Source organism: Urocitellus parryii, chromosome 4 (genome assembly GCF_045843805.1).
Source record: "Urocitellus parryii isolate mUroPar1 chromosome 4, mUroPar1.hap1, whole genome shotgun sequence".
Lineage (NCBI taxonomy): Eukaryota > Metazoa > Chordata > Mammalia > Rodentia > Sciuridae > Urocitellus > Urocitellus parryii.
Window position 1 is genome coordinate 207961599 of NC_135534.1, and position 14784 is coordinate 207976382.

General features: G+C 48.5%; 1 protein-coding gene across 5 annotated transcripts in view; it reads right to left on the bottom strand.

Annotated features, from left to right (window-relative positions):
* The window catches only part of Tsc1 (TSC complex subunit 1), a 55113-nt gene extending 50515 nt beyond the window's left edge, over positions 1 to 4598 (bottom strand). Inside the window, exon 1 of one of the 5 annotated variants that reach the window (XM_026395598.2) lies at positions 4519 to 4598. The gene's annotated coding sequence lies outside the window, so the exon portion shown is untranslated. Of the gene's footprint in view, positions 1 to 4514 lie in introns of all 5 variants that reach the window. The other 4 variants (XM_026395599.2, XM_026395597.2, XM_026395600.2 and 1 more) reach the window with 4 other exon arrangements.
* Between the last annotated feature and the right edge of the window lie 10186 nt (positions 4599 to 14784).

The following is a 14784-nucleotide window of genomic DNA, read 5'->3' on the forward strand; positions in this document are numbered from 1 at the left end:
TCCAAAATCACTGGCTAGGCTTTAAGCTGAGTTCATTAAGTTTCTGACATTACATCCAAAATTCCACGTTCGTATGCATTTTTTGGTGGTAATGGGACACAAAGGGTAGAGGAAGGGACATAGCTTTTCATAGATTTTTAGAAGAAATAAAACCTGCCCCCACCAAAGTTAAAAACCACTGACCTCTGAGTTAATTAGGAGATGAACAGATCAGATAGTTTATCACAGTGCAAGATTAAACACTGGGGTTCTGGAGTCCACCAATCAATTCCTATCTCAGCTTTGTCACTGAGTAAGAGACCTTAGGCAACTTACGTCATATCCCCTAAGCCTTCGATTCCTTTCTTACCCTGCCCTCTTAAGGCTGTATGAAGAGTAAACAGGATTAGACATGTAAAAAGCTTAGCACAATGTTTAGCACATAAGCACTCTATATAATCTCTCTTGTAACAACATACTACTAAACAAAATGTATTGCTGAGTACATAGCACGTAGCAGTCTATCCATTTAACACCTTGTGTTTGAAAGACCAATAAAAATCATTCTATAATTTAAAATGGATACACTTCCAAGTTTGTCACTATGTTCTGTGAAAGATGCAGATCGCACGGTCTTGACGACAGTAGACTGGGAAGGGAACCACATCTCTTCTTCCCAGCACTCCCCACAGTACCTTCTACCACATCACCAACTCCAGGCACGACCATCTTGTTGCTCCAACATAGTCCTCTAAAGCCATATGTTTACTTCACAGATTGACTTAATCAAAGCTGCTTTATTAAGGCACTTTACTCACTAGATGTCAATCTGAACACATTCAAACTTAAAATATATTCTGTTGCCCTCTTTTCCTCTATACAAGACAAGTTAGAATTCCACAAGAGAACAGCCAACAAGAAACTAACAAAGTCCTGAAATCATGTACTTTTAATTTAAATATATATTATGAATTTTTATTCTATCCCATTAAAAAAAACATTAAATAATAAATTTTTAGTGCCTGTACGTTTAAGTAGTAAATCAGAGAAAGAATAATCTCCAACTGCTATTGGAAGGCTTCTTCAAACCAATTTAAATGGAAAAAATAAGTATTTCATGCAAACTAAATTATATTAGTTATCAACTGATGACCTGAGTTTTAAAAAGCTCAGTGTTTGAGTGTGTGCATTTGTACATTAATATATACACACATATGCAAACAACTACAAATTAGAATGCTACTGAGTATACTTTTCTTTCATGCCTACAGCTACTGAAAGGACAAAACTAATACAAATGAAACCAATTCTTCAAAGAGAGTTTTATAATATAAAGAATTCATAGGAAATCGCCTTTTTAGAAATACTATGATATAAAGAATAAATACCTATCAAGTGAGCTAAAAGTCACCAATTCATTTTTTTTTTCTTTTTCAGTACCAGAGGTACCATCTGCAGCCCTTTTTTATATTTTATTTAGAGACAGGGCCTTGCTAAGTTGCTGAGGCTGGCTTTGAACTTGCGATCCTCCTACCTCAGCCTCCCAAACCACTGGGATTACAGGCACGTGCCACTGCACTCCATTCACTTGATTATTACAAAACCATTGACACTTTGAGTCCATGGATTTAGTTGGAATGCTTAGCTGAAGCCAAAATGACTTTTAAATTCCAGAAATTTAGACTTACAGATACTCATTAGTTACAGTCCAACTCTTCCTTCCAGATGGAGAAACTAAGGCTCAGAGAACTTAAATAACTTTTTAAAAGTTTTTTTGTTGCTGTTGTTTTTTGTTTTGTTTGTAGTACTGAAAATTGAACTCAAGGGCTTTCTATTACTGAGCTACATCCCCAGGCCTTTTTATTTTCTAATTATGAGACAGGGTATCACTAAGTTGCTTAGGGCCTCACTGAGTTGCTGAGGCCGGCCTTGAACTTATCCTCCTGCCCCAGCCTCCCAAGTGGCTGGGATGACAAGCATGTGCGACCTGCTAAGTTGAATACTTTTTGATTCTTTAGAAAAGCTTGAAATATTGATGTATTGCTGTATTTGGCTCATTGGCATCCAAGAATATCCAGTTAACTCCAGGAGAAAATAATTGTAGTCCATCATGCCACTGGAACCTAGAAACAAACATACCTGTAGCCTCACAAACTTGGAAAGAAAACAGAACTTTAAGTTCAAATAAGCTTTAATTCAGAGCCCAAAACTCATCCACCATTACACACATTAGAGGCTGGCTATTTTAAGAAATGCCTCTGCAATAAATTATAAATGAAAAGAAAACAGTCAAACTGATGCTTTAAGCCCGTAGTCATCAGGTCATCAACTTCCGGTGTATGTGAGAATTAGTCTTCTTCCAAAATGTTCCCAGTGACAGGGTGTCCTCAAAGACTGAACATTGTAGGTCTACCTACACAGGTTGGATACCTGTGCTTTCAGATTCACTGCATTTTGAGATTCCTTGTTCATGGCATTTTCGTTATTCTGTAAACACTACACAAACAGGTATATGTTAGATTTACCTAGTGAGGCTGTTCAATTTCATCTCATGATTGGAACCAAGCATGCTCAGAAGGCCCTAAATTATACAACAGCAGCAGTGACAGATGTCTTCACTCACCCATTAAAGGGAGAGTACAACTGAGTCACAGGGTTTGAGATACCCCTGTTTAATTAAAACATGCAAGAAGGCTAGTAGCCTTCTTTCCAACCAGGAATTTAGGAACACACCAAGTGTTTATGACACCAGGAAATGCATGAAGCAAAGAAAGCTTACATCATGCAGGCATGTGATGTAAGAGTATTTTGGATAAGATATTAACTTTGGTAGGAGGATATTTTCCATTTACATCTCCCATAAATACCGCTTAAGTTTACACAAAGTGGTTAGAGGAAGATTCTGCAGCTCCCCAGGGCAATAATAAAGAATGGTTCAGTGTTTCTGAGGAGCCTCATTTGCCTGATGCACGACTGTTATAGGTATATTTCCCTACAAAACCCTAAATCAGTTTTTATATTTGCATATTCCAGGTTTGCTCAGGAATGCTCAACTTAAGAATCACAGGTGGCTGCTCAGCAAATCAAAGGCTCCCATAAGATTAGTTTTGTAATGCTTCCTGAAATTTACTGCTCCACTTTCCAGCATGTTTGAATTCAGATGACTCCAAGTTGATCCCCAAATCATAAATCAAAATATCTCAGAAGAGTATTATTCTATTTTAGTACTTTTACAGCTTACTCTATGTAAAATGAAGTGCTATTTCCACACCTTCTATTAAAAAAAAAAAAAAGCAAGGATTATAGCAGGACTTCTTGCCATAAACACATCAGGTTTAAAAAAATACCAAATACTTTCCAGCCTAATTTAGACTAGCAAGTTTACAGGCACAACACTATCAGAAACAAAAGCATAAGGCATATAAGCCAAGTGCACCCCCCTTCAAAAGGAAACACACACACACCTTGACCAAATGATTAATTCTAATCACTTAATGACAGACCAGCTTTAGCAGTCAAATAAAAAAATCATGTCTTCGAAATCCGTCAGACCTCAGTTCCAGTCCTCGCTCAGACCTTGGACAAGTTACCCCAACCTACTCTGGCCTCAGTTTCTCCATCTGAGAGGAAGAGGTATTTATAGTAACCGCCTCTTCCTTTGAGCAAAACCAAATAGATGGTGACTGCAAAGCACTTTACAGGGCCTGGCACACAGTCAGCAACCCACAAATGTTAGCTGATGTTAGGAGTTAGGAGGGCCGCGCCCCCTCCGAAGTCTCCCTCATCCCAAACCCAAAAGACAGAAAGCAAAACTCTTTAGCAGGCAACAAAGAAAGCGCTTTAATTCCAAGAGGTGTCTGACTGCAGGCTCCACCAGTTCCTCGAATGAATGAGCGGTTCTGCGAATAGCTGTCGCCTAAGAATCACCTGTGCGGACCTCAAGGTAACTGTCCTCCACCGTCAATTAAACACCCACGAGCACACCCGGAGCTAGGCACTGCGGTCATGCAAATTTCGGCGGAGCCCGGCGCGCAGGGCAGCTTTGGATGCCCACGAGCGGCCTCCATTCATTCTTCTCCGCCCCGCCCGGGTCATCTTCCGAGGCCCAGGACCCGCCCCATCTCAGCCCAGCCCGGCCCGGCCCGGCCCGGCCCCAGCGGCTGAGGGTCCCTCCCCCGCCCTCCGCGCCCGCGGCAACCTGTCGCCCACCGAGCAGGGCCGGCCCCGACGCCGCCTCGCCTGCCCTCCGCGCACCAGGCCGCGTGCAGCCCACCCAGCGGCCGCCAGCGAGCGGCCGGGTGTCGGCCGGGCCCATCTCACCTCCTCGGGGATCCGCCAGCCCCGGCCGGGCCTCGGGGACCGGCCGCGCATAGAGAGGGAGCGGAGAGCGCTCCGTAGCCCCGGCCCAGGCCCCCCACACCCAGCCGGCTCGCCCCTTGTCTCGACGCGCCGGAGCTTCCCCGGCGGGGGCCGAGCTACCAGGGCCGCCCCGAGGAGCTCTAGGCGAGAGGAACAGCGGACGCCCCCATACTCACCCACCTCTCCTCCCCCGCCGCTGTTTACCTCACAGTCCCTCCAGCCTACAGGGCGCCGCCATCTTGGACTCGCAGCACCTCCCCCTGGCGTGAAACGTCCACGGCCGCCGGAAGCCTCCGCCACGGAAAAGAGTCCCCAGCCGGGCCGCGCCTCGCACCCGAGTTCAGCGACGCGCGGCCGAGAACCGAAGCGCCGCCGATGGAGCGGGCCGTTACGCTCATCTTTGAGGCTGCGGGCGGCTGCTGCGGAAAAGGACCAAGGAGCGTTTTCAGTGCAGGGGGCGGGGACGGCGGAAGGATCCCAAAGGGAGGCTGCCGAGAGATCTTGTGACTCCGAAGGAGGCGAAAGAAGGCCCGGCGCGACGGGAGGAGCCACGCGGCGCCGGGGGCGGAGCGGGCGGGGCGCTCACGTGACGCCGGCCGAGGCGTAAACAAGCCGGCCCGCGGGCGTGGCGCGCTGCTGCTTGTAGTGCGGTCGGTGCTCTGGGGTCCTCCTGCGCGCGGCTCTGGGCCACCGTCCTGCTCCCCGACCTGTCTCTGCGGCCCGCGTGGGTGAAAGGCCTGCTCTTGAGCCATAGGGTGGGGGTGGGGGTTGCAATCTCTCTTTCTTTTGCAGAATATTTGCAAAAGCGCGGCGCTGTGTCTCTGCGGAGAACCACTCTGGCTTGTGCCATCATGTTACCGACACTTCACACTTACCTACTCGTGACACCAGGAAAAAACAGCCCTAGTAAAAGGAGGCAGCCTTCAAATCACAGACCTTGATTTGTATCCCGCTCTGCTACTCCTCGCGGTGAAAGCCCAAGCTTCCGTTTCTTTCACTGAAATGGGCACAATATTCGCGAATTGGGGGATCCAGGAAGATCCCAACATGGGAAGCGTTTAGCATAGGACCCCACGTCTAGTAGGTACTTAGTGGGTGATGGTCTCTAGGAGGCAGGGGGCAGATGAAAGCCGAGAGGGGCAGAGAGCAAGGCAGGGCAGAGTCTAGCTGTGGTATCTGAAAGGCTTTGTGGAGTGGGCATCAGGCTGGGTGTTAAAGAACAAAAATGGAAGAAAAGGGCATTACAGGCAGAGAGAACCAAAGAAGCAAGAGCCTTCAGCAAACAAATGGGGTGAGTGACTGGAATAACATGGAAACCAACTAGGTCACAACACACGTTGGCATGTGATTACGGAGTGAGATGGGGAAGTGGCCAGCACAGTGGATGCTGTCAGAATTCTGAAAAGTCAGGGTGGTCCAGGGAAGGGCTAGTGCTGGTAGGATTGGTGCCCTTGTGGAATTAGAAAAGTACACCCCCTTTGGGCCCACTGTCCCAATGAGCAGAGCCCAGCCCTCATATTCCCCCTCCCACCCACTCCCAAACCTCATAGGGGAACTTTGAGCAGTGGACACCCTTTAGAATCAAATTATAAAGCTTTTTCCAGTGGCTGGAGATGCGGCTCAAGTGGTAGTACGCTCGCCTAGCATGCGTGCTGCCTGGGGTTCGATCCTCAGCACCACATACAAAGATGTTGTGTTTGCCGAAAAATAAAAAATAATTATTAAAAAATTCCCTCCCCCCCCGTGTCTGTCTCTCTCTCTCTCTCTCTCTCTCTCTCTCTCTCTCTCTCTCTCTCTCTCTCAAAATAAAATAAAATAAAGCTTTCTCCAGAAGGCTTATGAGGAAGGTGGAAATTGAGCTGGGGAGTCCATGGTCCAACACAGTTACACAGGCAGCTGAGGAAAGCCAAGAGCTCTAGATTCAAAGCAGTTTGAATACAAGTTTTGTCACATGAAGAGAGATGGCTTGGAAAAAGTGTCCAGGGCAGGACCAGCCCAGTTCTTGACACACCTGATGAAAAAGAATTTCACCGTGCACCATTCAAAGACATATAGGTTTATTTAGGAGAGTAGATACATATCCGAGGGAAAATGTGGGCTGTCTTCAGATGGAGAGGAGAGACAACAACCTTTTGGTGTGGAGATGAATATTCATAGAGGGATTATTGCTAGGGTCTGGCTACAGGGTGAGCCAGGTAGAGCTACGTGACTGCACGCCAGTGTTCCCTGTACTTGCACATTCCCCTCATGGGTTACAAGGGCCTGGGCCAAGGCATGTGCTCAGGAGCTGCCATTCTGCATGGGTGCTCTCTTTCAGGCCTTCATGAGTGTCTCCTGCATTCCAGGGGTTTCTGGGCACTTCCTTTGAGACTCAGTGTTTCTTCCTTTATTCCCAAATTCCTATCTCAGTTTCTGCTCTCATGGTAACTCAGTGAGCCTTGGTCTCCTCACCTGCAACATAGGGTGATAATAATGGGCACTTGGGGCAGATTCAATGAGAGATTAAGATGCAATTAGTGCAGAGCCAATTCCACCCATGTCAGATTCATTGTTAGCTTTGCTCACCACCAGTGGCCAACAGTCTCTGGAGTTGATCTGCCAATTCTTGTAGCTGCCCAAGCATGGTCCTTCTGGAAGGGGGGTGGAGTAGGGGGAAGGATCCATGTACTCTCAGTTCCACAGGTCTGTAAACCAGATCACAGGAAGAGATACTGCCTTTGCGTACTCACGAGTGCAGGCATTCAAGTTTGTTCAGAGATTTCTGAGGCCACCAGTGGCTGGGAGAGTTAAGGTTATTGAGGAGTGGGGTGGAGGGCTCAGGCACTGCTCCAGAGTGCTGACCCTAGAGCCCCGGCTCCCTACCCCACCTTCCTTGGCTCCATGAATTCCTGCTGGAATTCACTCCCCCTGTAAGGGAGCAGGGACACAGAGCTCATCAGCAGCTGGCTCTCAGGGGGGCTGTAAATACATTGTTACTGTTTATACAGTGTTTGGAAGAAGAATGGCAATTGTTACCTCAATAAGGACTGCCAAGGGCTTGTGAGAAGAGGCCCCGGGAGGGGAAGAAACCTGAAGACGGCCCTGCCACCTGCTCTTACCCATCTGAGATGCCTGATATTTTTGCTTCTCTGAGGTTGAATTTTGTCACTTGCGGAATACATGTTACTCAGACCCCCTCCTTCCCCACATCAGCCCAGAGTCTCCCATAGCAGGGGCCTCCCGTTGGTAGGTATTGCTGACTGTGGCCACTGTTGCCCTTGTCTGCAGCATCTCTCCCTCCCCCTCTGAGGAGGTACATTGCCCTTCCCCAGTTCCTCACCAGACAGTTATAGTGCTGCCCCAGGCCACTGGACTAGGCCTAGCCAATCTAGCAAAGAGATTGGCTCACTGTTGGTCATGTGAGTTGAGCACAGCCAACTGGAATGCTTCTCTGGGTCTTTATATATAGACATTAGAAGAGATTTCTCTCTTTGGGGGGTCACCAAACTGGGATGAGGAAGCCATGACCTTTCCCTTCCCCGGTACCATTTTGAGCTATATGAGAACCCTGGCACAGAGAAGGGAGACACTGAGACGAGAGGGATGAAGGGACTGGAGGGGGCGGTTCATGGTAGAGCACCTGCTAAGCTTATCCTCAGCCCAAAAAAGGAGGAGAGAGATGGAAAGAGGAGAGCAGATGCTGGCTCCTGCATTTCTGGAGTCCCTGAGACCAACTTTATCTTGTTTTTCCAACTTCCACAGAGCAATAATTATTTCAGCTGATGCTGGCTTCCATGGGTTTGTGTCCCTTCTGAACAAAAGGCCTTCTGGAAGGATGAACAGGACTGGGAGGCCTCCGGAAGGACAGCATTAGAAACATCCCCCCACCCAGTGCCTGAAGCTCGTCCATTTGAATGTTCTCGGGCTTCAGCTTTCAGCAGTTTGCATGATAGCTCCTGGCCAGTCTCCCTGACTTCAGTGACCACACATCTGCAGAATCAAAACCAAGCCCCTCTGCAGCCCTGACCTCTCCTCTTGCTGTCCAGCACCATGTCCCCCAGTGCCCCGGACACCCAGAAGCTCCATGCCTGCCCTTCTCAGGCTGTCTCCACTTCTTCATACAGGCAGCCTCATCCTCCTGTGCCGGTCACTCTCCATTGGTCCTTCTTTCTCTGGGCTCCCCTCCACTGCCAAACCTTTGGCTTCCTATTGCATTTGACCAAAATGAGATGGGCTCAGAGGAGGAAGAAGGAGCTGTGCTACCACAGATCCTGCATCTGATCTGGCTTACCCTGTGTATTAGCAGGGACTCCCTCCCCTTACTCCTTTTCAGTACCAGGGATTTAACCCAGGGGCACATCACCACTGAGCCACATCCCCAGCCCTTTCTTGTATTTTATTGAGAAACAGGAACTTGCGGAGTTGCTGAGGCTGACTCTGAACTCATAATCCTCCTGCCTCAGCCTCCTGAGCCACTGGGATTATAGGTATGTGCCACCACACGTGGCCCTCCCCTTACTCTCAATACCCAGATGTGATCATAGTGTCCTGTGTCACTAGTCCCCAGGTACATCATCGTCTCTGGTGTTTCTGAAGCTGCTCATACCTTTGTCTTTTAAATTGTCCCACTAAAGATGCTGCTGGTTCCCACCAAGATCCTAACAGCTACAGCCAATTCTAAGAGGATCTGCCCATGGTCTGGGGTACCCACTGTGAACCACTCCAAATTCATAGACGGTCTCACATACCTGTGCATACATACCTGATTGGACCTGGATTGGGCTGAAAACGTCTCCCAAACCAGCCAGAGTCTTCTTGAGAATTTTGCAGTGAGATCCCAAGGCTAAGAGCCGGAGTTGGTTGAGGCTTGTAAGTTTGTGCAGCTCCTGGGACCTTTTCCAGGGAATGCAGACCACATACAATACTCCTGCCTGGGTTTGTGTGACAAGGCCAAACAATGTTGGTCCCTGGGGGTCAAGTGGAGTTGGATCCAGTCAGGTCCCCTCAGCACCCTGGACAGCAGAGGGTAAACTGTCAAGAGACTTGCTGGGGAAGCCTTGTGCCCAGACCAGAAGGGGGCAGACGTGATGCAACATAGGCCCCTGAGGAGGAAGGACAGCCCAAGGGGCCTGGCTGTCTGTCCTTCCTGCTTCAGCCTGGAAGGTGCTTCTATATCTTTTCAATCCATTTCACTTTTATTAGCACCTTTTTCCGTTCCTGGCGACCAAACAAGGCTGGTGGTGGCCAGAACAGTGTCCTTTCTTCTTCACCCGGTCACTCCTGTTCTTCCTCTACCAGCCAGCCTTCTCTGGGCCTCCAGCTGCCTAAGGACCCCTGCCCTGAGCCCAGCCCACGCCCACCTCTGTTCCTTCAACCTAATTCCCTCTTCCCTGAGCTCATGTGGGTGGGCCTGTCTCCCACCAGGTGCTCATGTTCTGCCCCCCCACCCCCAGGTGGTGGGATGGCAATGTGGTCTCTTGAAACATCTCTGGGTTAAGGTCAAGATCCCGGAGCAGTGCGTCCTGAAATACCCCTCCCCACCCCGTACATATGTATAATTAGTGCAGGGTGTTTAAAGGGGAAAAATAAAATGAAAAGCCAGGGACGTTGGCACCAAAGGTGAGATGAAGAGCCCCCAGAGGGAGCTGAGGGCGAAGAGAGCATTGGAGTCCAGGGCTCCTCCGTGGGGGCCGGGCGGCTGCACCCCTCAGTGGAGTGGACACACGAGGCAAGGTGCGTCCGGCTGCGGACAGGGCCTCTTTTGCTTACTTAGGCCGGATTTTGGGGGGCAGTATTAATTCTCGAGAGCTGCCATGATAAAGTACACTGCCTGGTGACTTAACGACATGTACTCTTTGTCTCCCAGGCTGGAGGCCAGGAGTCCGAGATGACAGTATCTGTGGGTTGGTTCTTCTGAGCTGCAGGGGGGAATCTGCTCCCTGCCTCTCAAATGCCTCCCGTGGCTTGCTGGCAGTATTTGGTGTTCTTTGGCTTGCGTCACATCACTTCCACATTCACACGGTGCTCCCTGGTGCTCCTCCGTATCCAAAACATCTCCTTTTTATAAGGACACCCGTCATAAGGAATTGGGGGCCCACCCAATCCTGGTACAATCTCATCCTAACTAATCACATCTCAACGTTACTGAGGAACTGTGGGCTAAGACTTCAACATGTGAAAGTTCAGGGGATAAATTCAGCCAAGAGCGGGGGCCAAACTCCATCAGCCGTGGTTTGTGAAAGGGCTCTTATTTTTATGCATGCGTTCACCCGCATCCTCCACATCTAGTTCCCCCTCTCATAAGCAACCATTCTGATGCATGAGACGTGTATCCTTTTGTCTGTCTGTGTCCTTGCACAGTCCATAAGTGTGTGTGTGTGGAGGGGTGTCAATTCATGGAATTATGTTATGGATAGAAATCTTTCTCTCAGTTCTTTTCCCCGCTTGGCGTGATGTCTTGAAAGTCTGTCCCTGTTACTCTGTTCATCTGGTCAGCAACTTCTAACTGCTAACAATGACTGGGTGGTGTGAATCTCCCGTAATCTACCCTCCGCCCTCCCAAGGTGCCATCAGAAGCCACACTGAGATGACATCACTGTGCTTGTCCTCTTATGGGTTCAGCTGAGAATGTCTTTGGGATATAAAACTAGAGATGAACCTGGTCTCGGTGTGTGGACTTACTATTAAGATACACCATCAAGGCCAACAAATATATGAAAAATGTTCAACACTACAGCAATTAGGGAAATGTAAAGCAAAGCTACACTGAGATTGCATCTCACTGCAGTCAGAATGGCCGTCATCAGGAATGCAAAGAGCAATGAATATGGAGAGGTGGAGAGGTGGAGAGGAGGTGGAGGGAAAGGGAACTTTTACCCTGTTGGTGGGATTTAAGTCAGGGCAGCCACTGTGGAAACCACGTGGAGGTCCTCAGAAGACTAGGCATGGACCACCATGTGACCCAGCTGTGACACTCCTCAGTATTTGTCCCGAAGAATCAAAGTCATGGTGCTCCGTGGTCCATGCACACCCGGGGTCACAGCCGCAAACCATGGAGCCGGCCGCGGTGTCCTCGGTGGGTGGGCGGATGAAGAGAATGTGGTGTGTTTGCACAATGGATTTTTATTTGGTCATGAAGAAAAATGAAATTATGTGATTTGCAGGAAACTGATTGAAACTTGAGAACATTATGTTAAGCAAAATAAGTCAAACTCAGAAGGTCACCTGTTGTTTTCTCATATACAGAAACTAGAGGTAAAAAGGAAAAGAAAGGTGGGGGCTTTCATGAAAATCTAAGGGAGATCAGTGGAGTAGGGAAAGGGGTCAGGGGAAAGGGGAAGTCTGGGCTGTGATGTTGGTCATGGATATTGTTAAATCACGTGCATGTGCAAATATGTAACAAATCCCACCATTAGGTACAACTGTAATGGACCAATAAAAAAGGGGGGGGGCATCAAAGTGTTCTGGAGGCCTGCCCCCATCTGCATTCCCATGAGAAGCCCACCCAGTGTCCTTGACCCTTCCAACCTTGACATGCACGAGCTCTCTGACTGTTTGGTAAAACAGAGCTAAAGTGAGTCTCCTTCGTTTCGATTTCCTCCCTGACCTAGTGAGTAGAGCACCTCTTCATGCTCTTACTAGTCTTGTTTCTCTCCATATCTCTGGTTCTTATCTCTCGGCCCTTTTCCCGGTGGAGTTGCTGTCTCTTCCTGGCTGACTTCAGGGTGTTCTACCAACGTGGCCCTTGCTGGCGGGATGTTTCAAGTACACCCTGAGTCTCCCATCTACCTATTAACTACCTCTCCTGTACATCACTGGGGAAGTCATTAATTTTGATGTTACCAAATGCATCACTTTTTCTTTTTGACTCTCTCAGTTTGGGTTTTTGAGGTTATCAAAGTGCCTCTTCAACTCTTTGTCATAAAACATATTTTTAGGGGCTGGGGATGTGGCTCAAGCGGTAGCGCGCTCGCCTGGCATGCGTGCGGCCCAGGTTCGATCCTCAGCACCACATACCAACAAAGATGTTGTGTCCGCCGAAAACTAAAAAATAAATATTTAAAGTTTAAAAAAAAAAAACATATTTTTAAGCACATTCTACATTTACATTCTTCTGTCTTTACATATGTATTTTGTATCTTTCTGTTTTACCCCTAACATCCAGGGCCCTGGGAAGGCCTTGGAAAGGCACCACTTGGATCTCTTGTTATAAAGCCTCGCAAATCCAAAATCTGCAGGGTAAGTTGGCAAACTTACTGACCAGGGAGGAACCACTGTGCAGGTCAAGGCTCAGGCCATCTAGGATGAACTCCCTCTTGCTGGAGGGAGGTCAGTCTTTTGTTCTGTTCAGACTTTGACCTGATTGGACACGGCCCACCCACATTATGGAGGGAAATTCTCTTTACTCAAAGTCCACAAACTTAAATGCTAATCTCATCCCAAAACACCCTCATGGAAACGTCCAAAATAATGTTTAACCACAGATCTGGCCACCATGGCCCAGGTAAGTTGGCATGTAAAATTACCCATCATATCAAGGATCTAAAAAAGAAAGTCTCTTAGCTCCTTACACCCACCGAGGGGGCGCTGAAGAGGTCAGACTGCTGCATTTGGCAGGGGAAGGTGCTGAGCAGCTGGAACTCTCTGTCTTCTCCACCTGAGGAGGTGCCTTTAGGGTATTTCTCCAGGTTTACTGAGCGGCCATAATACTCAATTTCCTTTGGAAGAAGAACACCTTATTTTGGAGATAAACAAATACAACAAAGATCACCTTCTGAGTAGTCTTGTTTAACCAGTGAACCAGAAAGTAAGAAAAATCCCAGCTGAGAACATGATATAAATATTGGCACGGAGACGCAAGCTGCTCAGTAGATCCTGGGAAACATCCTAAAGGCACCATCCAGATCCCAGAGACCTCCCCACTCAGATTCAGCAGCCTGACCTCTCCAAGTGCACCCTTCAAAATGGACCACCTTTCCCTGGGTTCATCCAGAACAACGCAGAGGCTTCAGGTCTTTCCTCTTCGGCTTCCTACCACCTATGGTGTAGTTGAAGTCCTTCACCTATGTGTTAGTTGTCTCTTGCTGTGTAACAAATAATTTTGAGACTAAGTGGCTTAAAGTGGTCTCTGTGGGTCAGGACATGGGTGAAGTTTAGCTGGCTAAAGATGCCTTGTGACATCAGCTGGGGCTGCAGTCATCCGGAGGCTTGCCTGGGGAAGGAGGTGCTCCCAACCTCACACATGTTTTTGACGGCATTCGTACCTCATAGGCTGTAGGATGGAGGTCATCCTCAGTTCCTTGTCACATGGGCCTTTCCACAGGGTGCTCATAATGTGGCCCCTGGCTTCCATCAGAGAGAGCAGGAGAACACAATCAAACTGCATAATAGTCTATTGTAATCTAACCTTGGAAATATGATATATTGGAAATATCCCTTAGTCTGTTTTCTCTTACTATAACAAAATGCCTGAGGTGGTACAGCTTATAAAGAAAAGAGGTCATTTAGATCACAGTTTTGGAGGCTGAAAGTCCAAACAACATGTCTGGTGAAGGTTCCCCTGACTGTTTCACATCTTGTCAGAGGGCATCATGCTGGGAGAGTGGACAGAGAGGGAGAGATCATATGGTGAGGCAGGAATCCTGAGTGAGGGGAGGGGCTGGGAGTGCTTTTGTTATTACAATCCTCTCTCCAGCGCTAACTCAGGTCCCAAACCCCTTCCTAGGCAGCACCTCAGTGACCCACCCACTCGGCCCCCAGCTCATGAACCTTTGGAGGACAGGCTCAGACCAGAGGCAAATCATAGGAACATTCCACCATTTTTTCTAGCCTGTTCATTAGAAGGAATTCTCTGGGTCCTGCCACAGCACCACGGGCAGGGGGCTGGATCAGGAGCTATCATCATGGGGCGCTTTCATTCCAAAGCTTAGCACACAGGTTTTTGTTGTGGTTGTTTGTTTTGTTTTGGGTATTTTTTAAGATGTTGGTGGAACTTTATTTTATTCATCTATCTCTATGCTGTCCTGAGGATTGAACCCAGGGCCTCCACGTGAGGCTAGTGCTCTACCCCTAGCCCCAGCCCCAGCCCCTGGCACACAGTTTCGTTGCCTGGGAAACTCCTTCTCCTCCCGGCTGCCCTGACACCCCAGGCGGAGGGGCAGGTCCTTCTCTGGTCCCCCAGCACTCTAGTCCACACCTTTGGCACCCCACTAATCACTATAATGACATAGCTGCCAGCACTGGATGAGGAATTACCAGGGCCCAACGTTGTTCTTGGGGTTCGGAGGACCCAGTAGGAACAAGAACCTTATAGACCAGGTTAGGAGGCGGAGTTTCAGGGGCGAGGGCTGTGGAGAGCCCGAGGACAGGCGTTAGGACAGCACGCCAGCCAGCTCCATTCTCGCTGAGGTGTCTTTCCATTAGAACACTCCAGGTGGAGCAAGAGCTTGTGTGAAAAATCAGAAACAG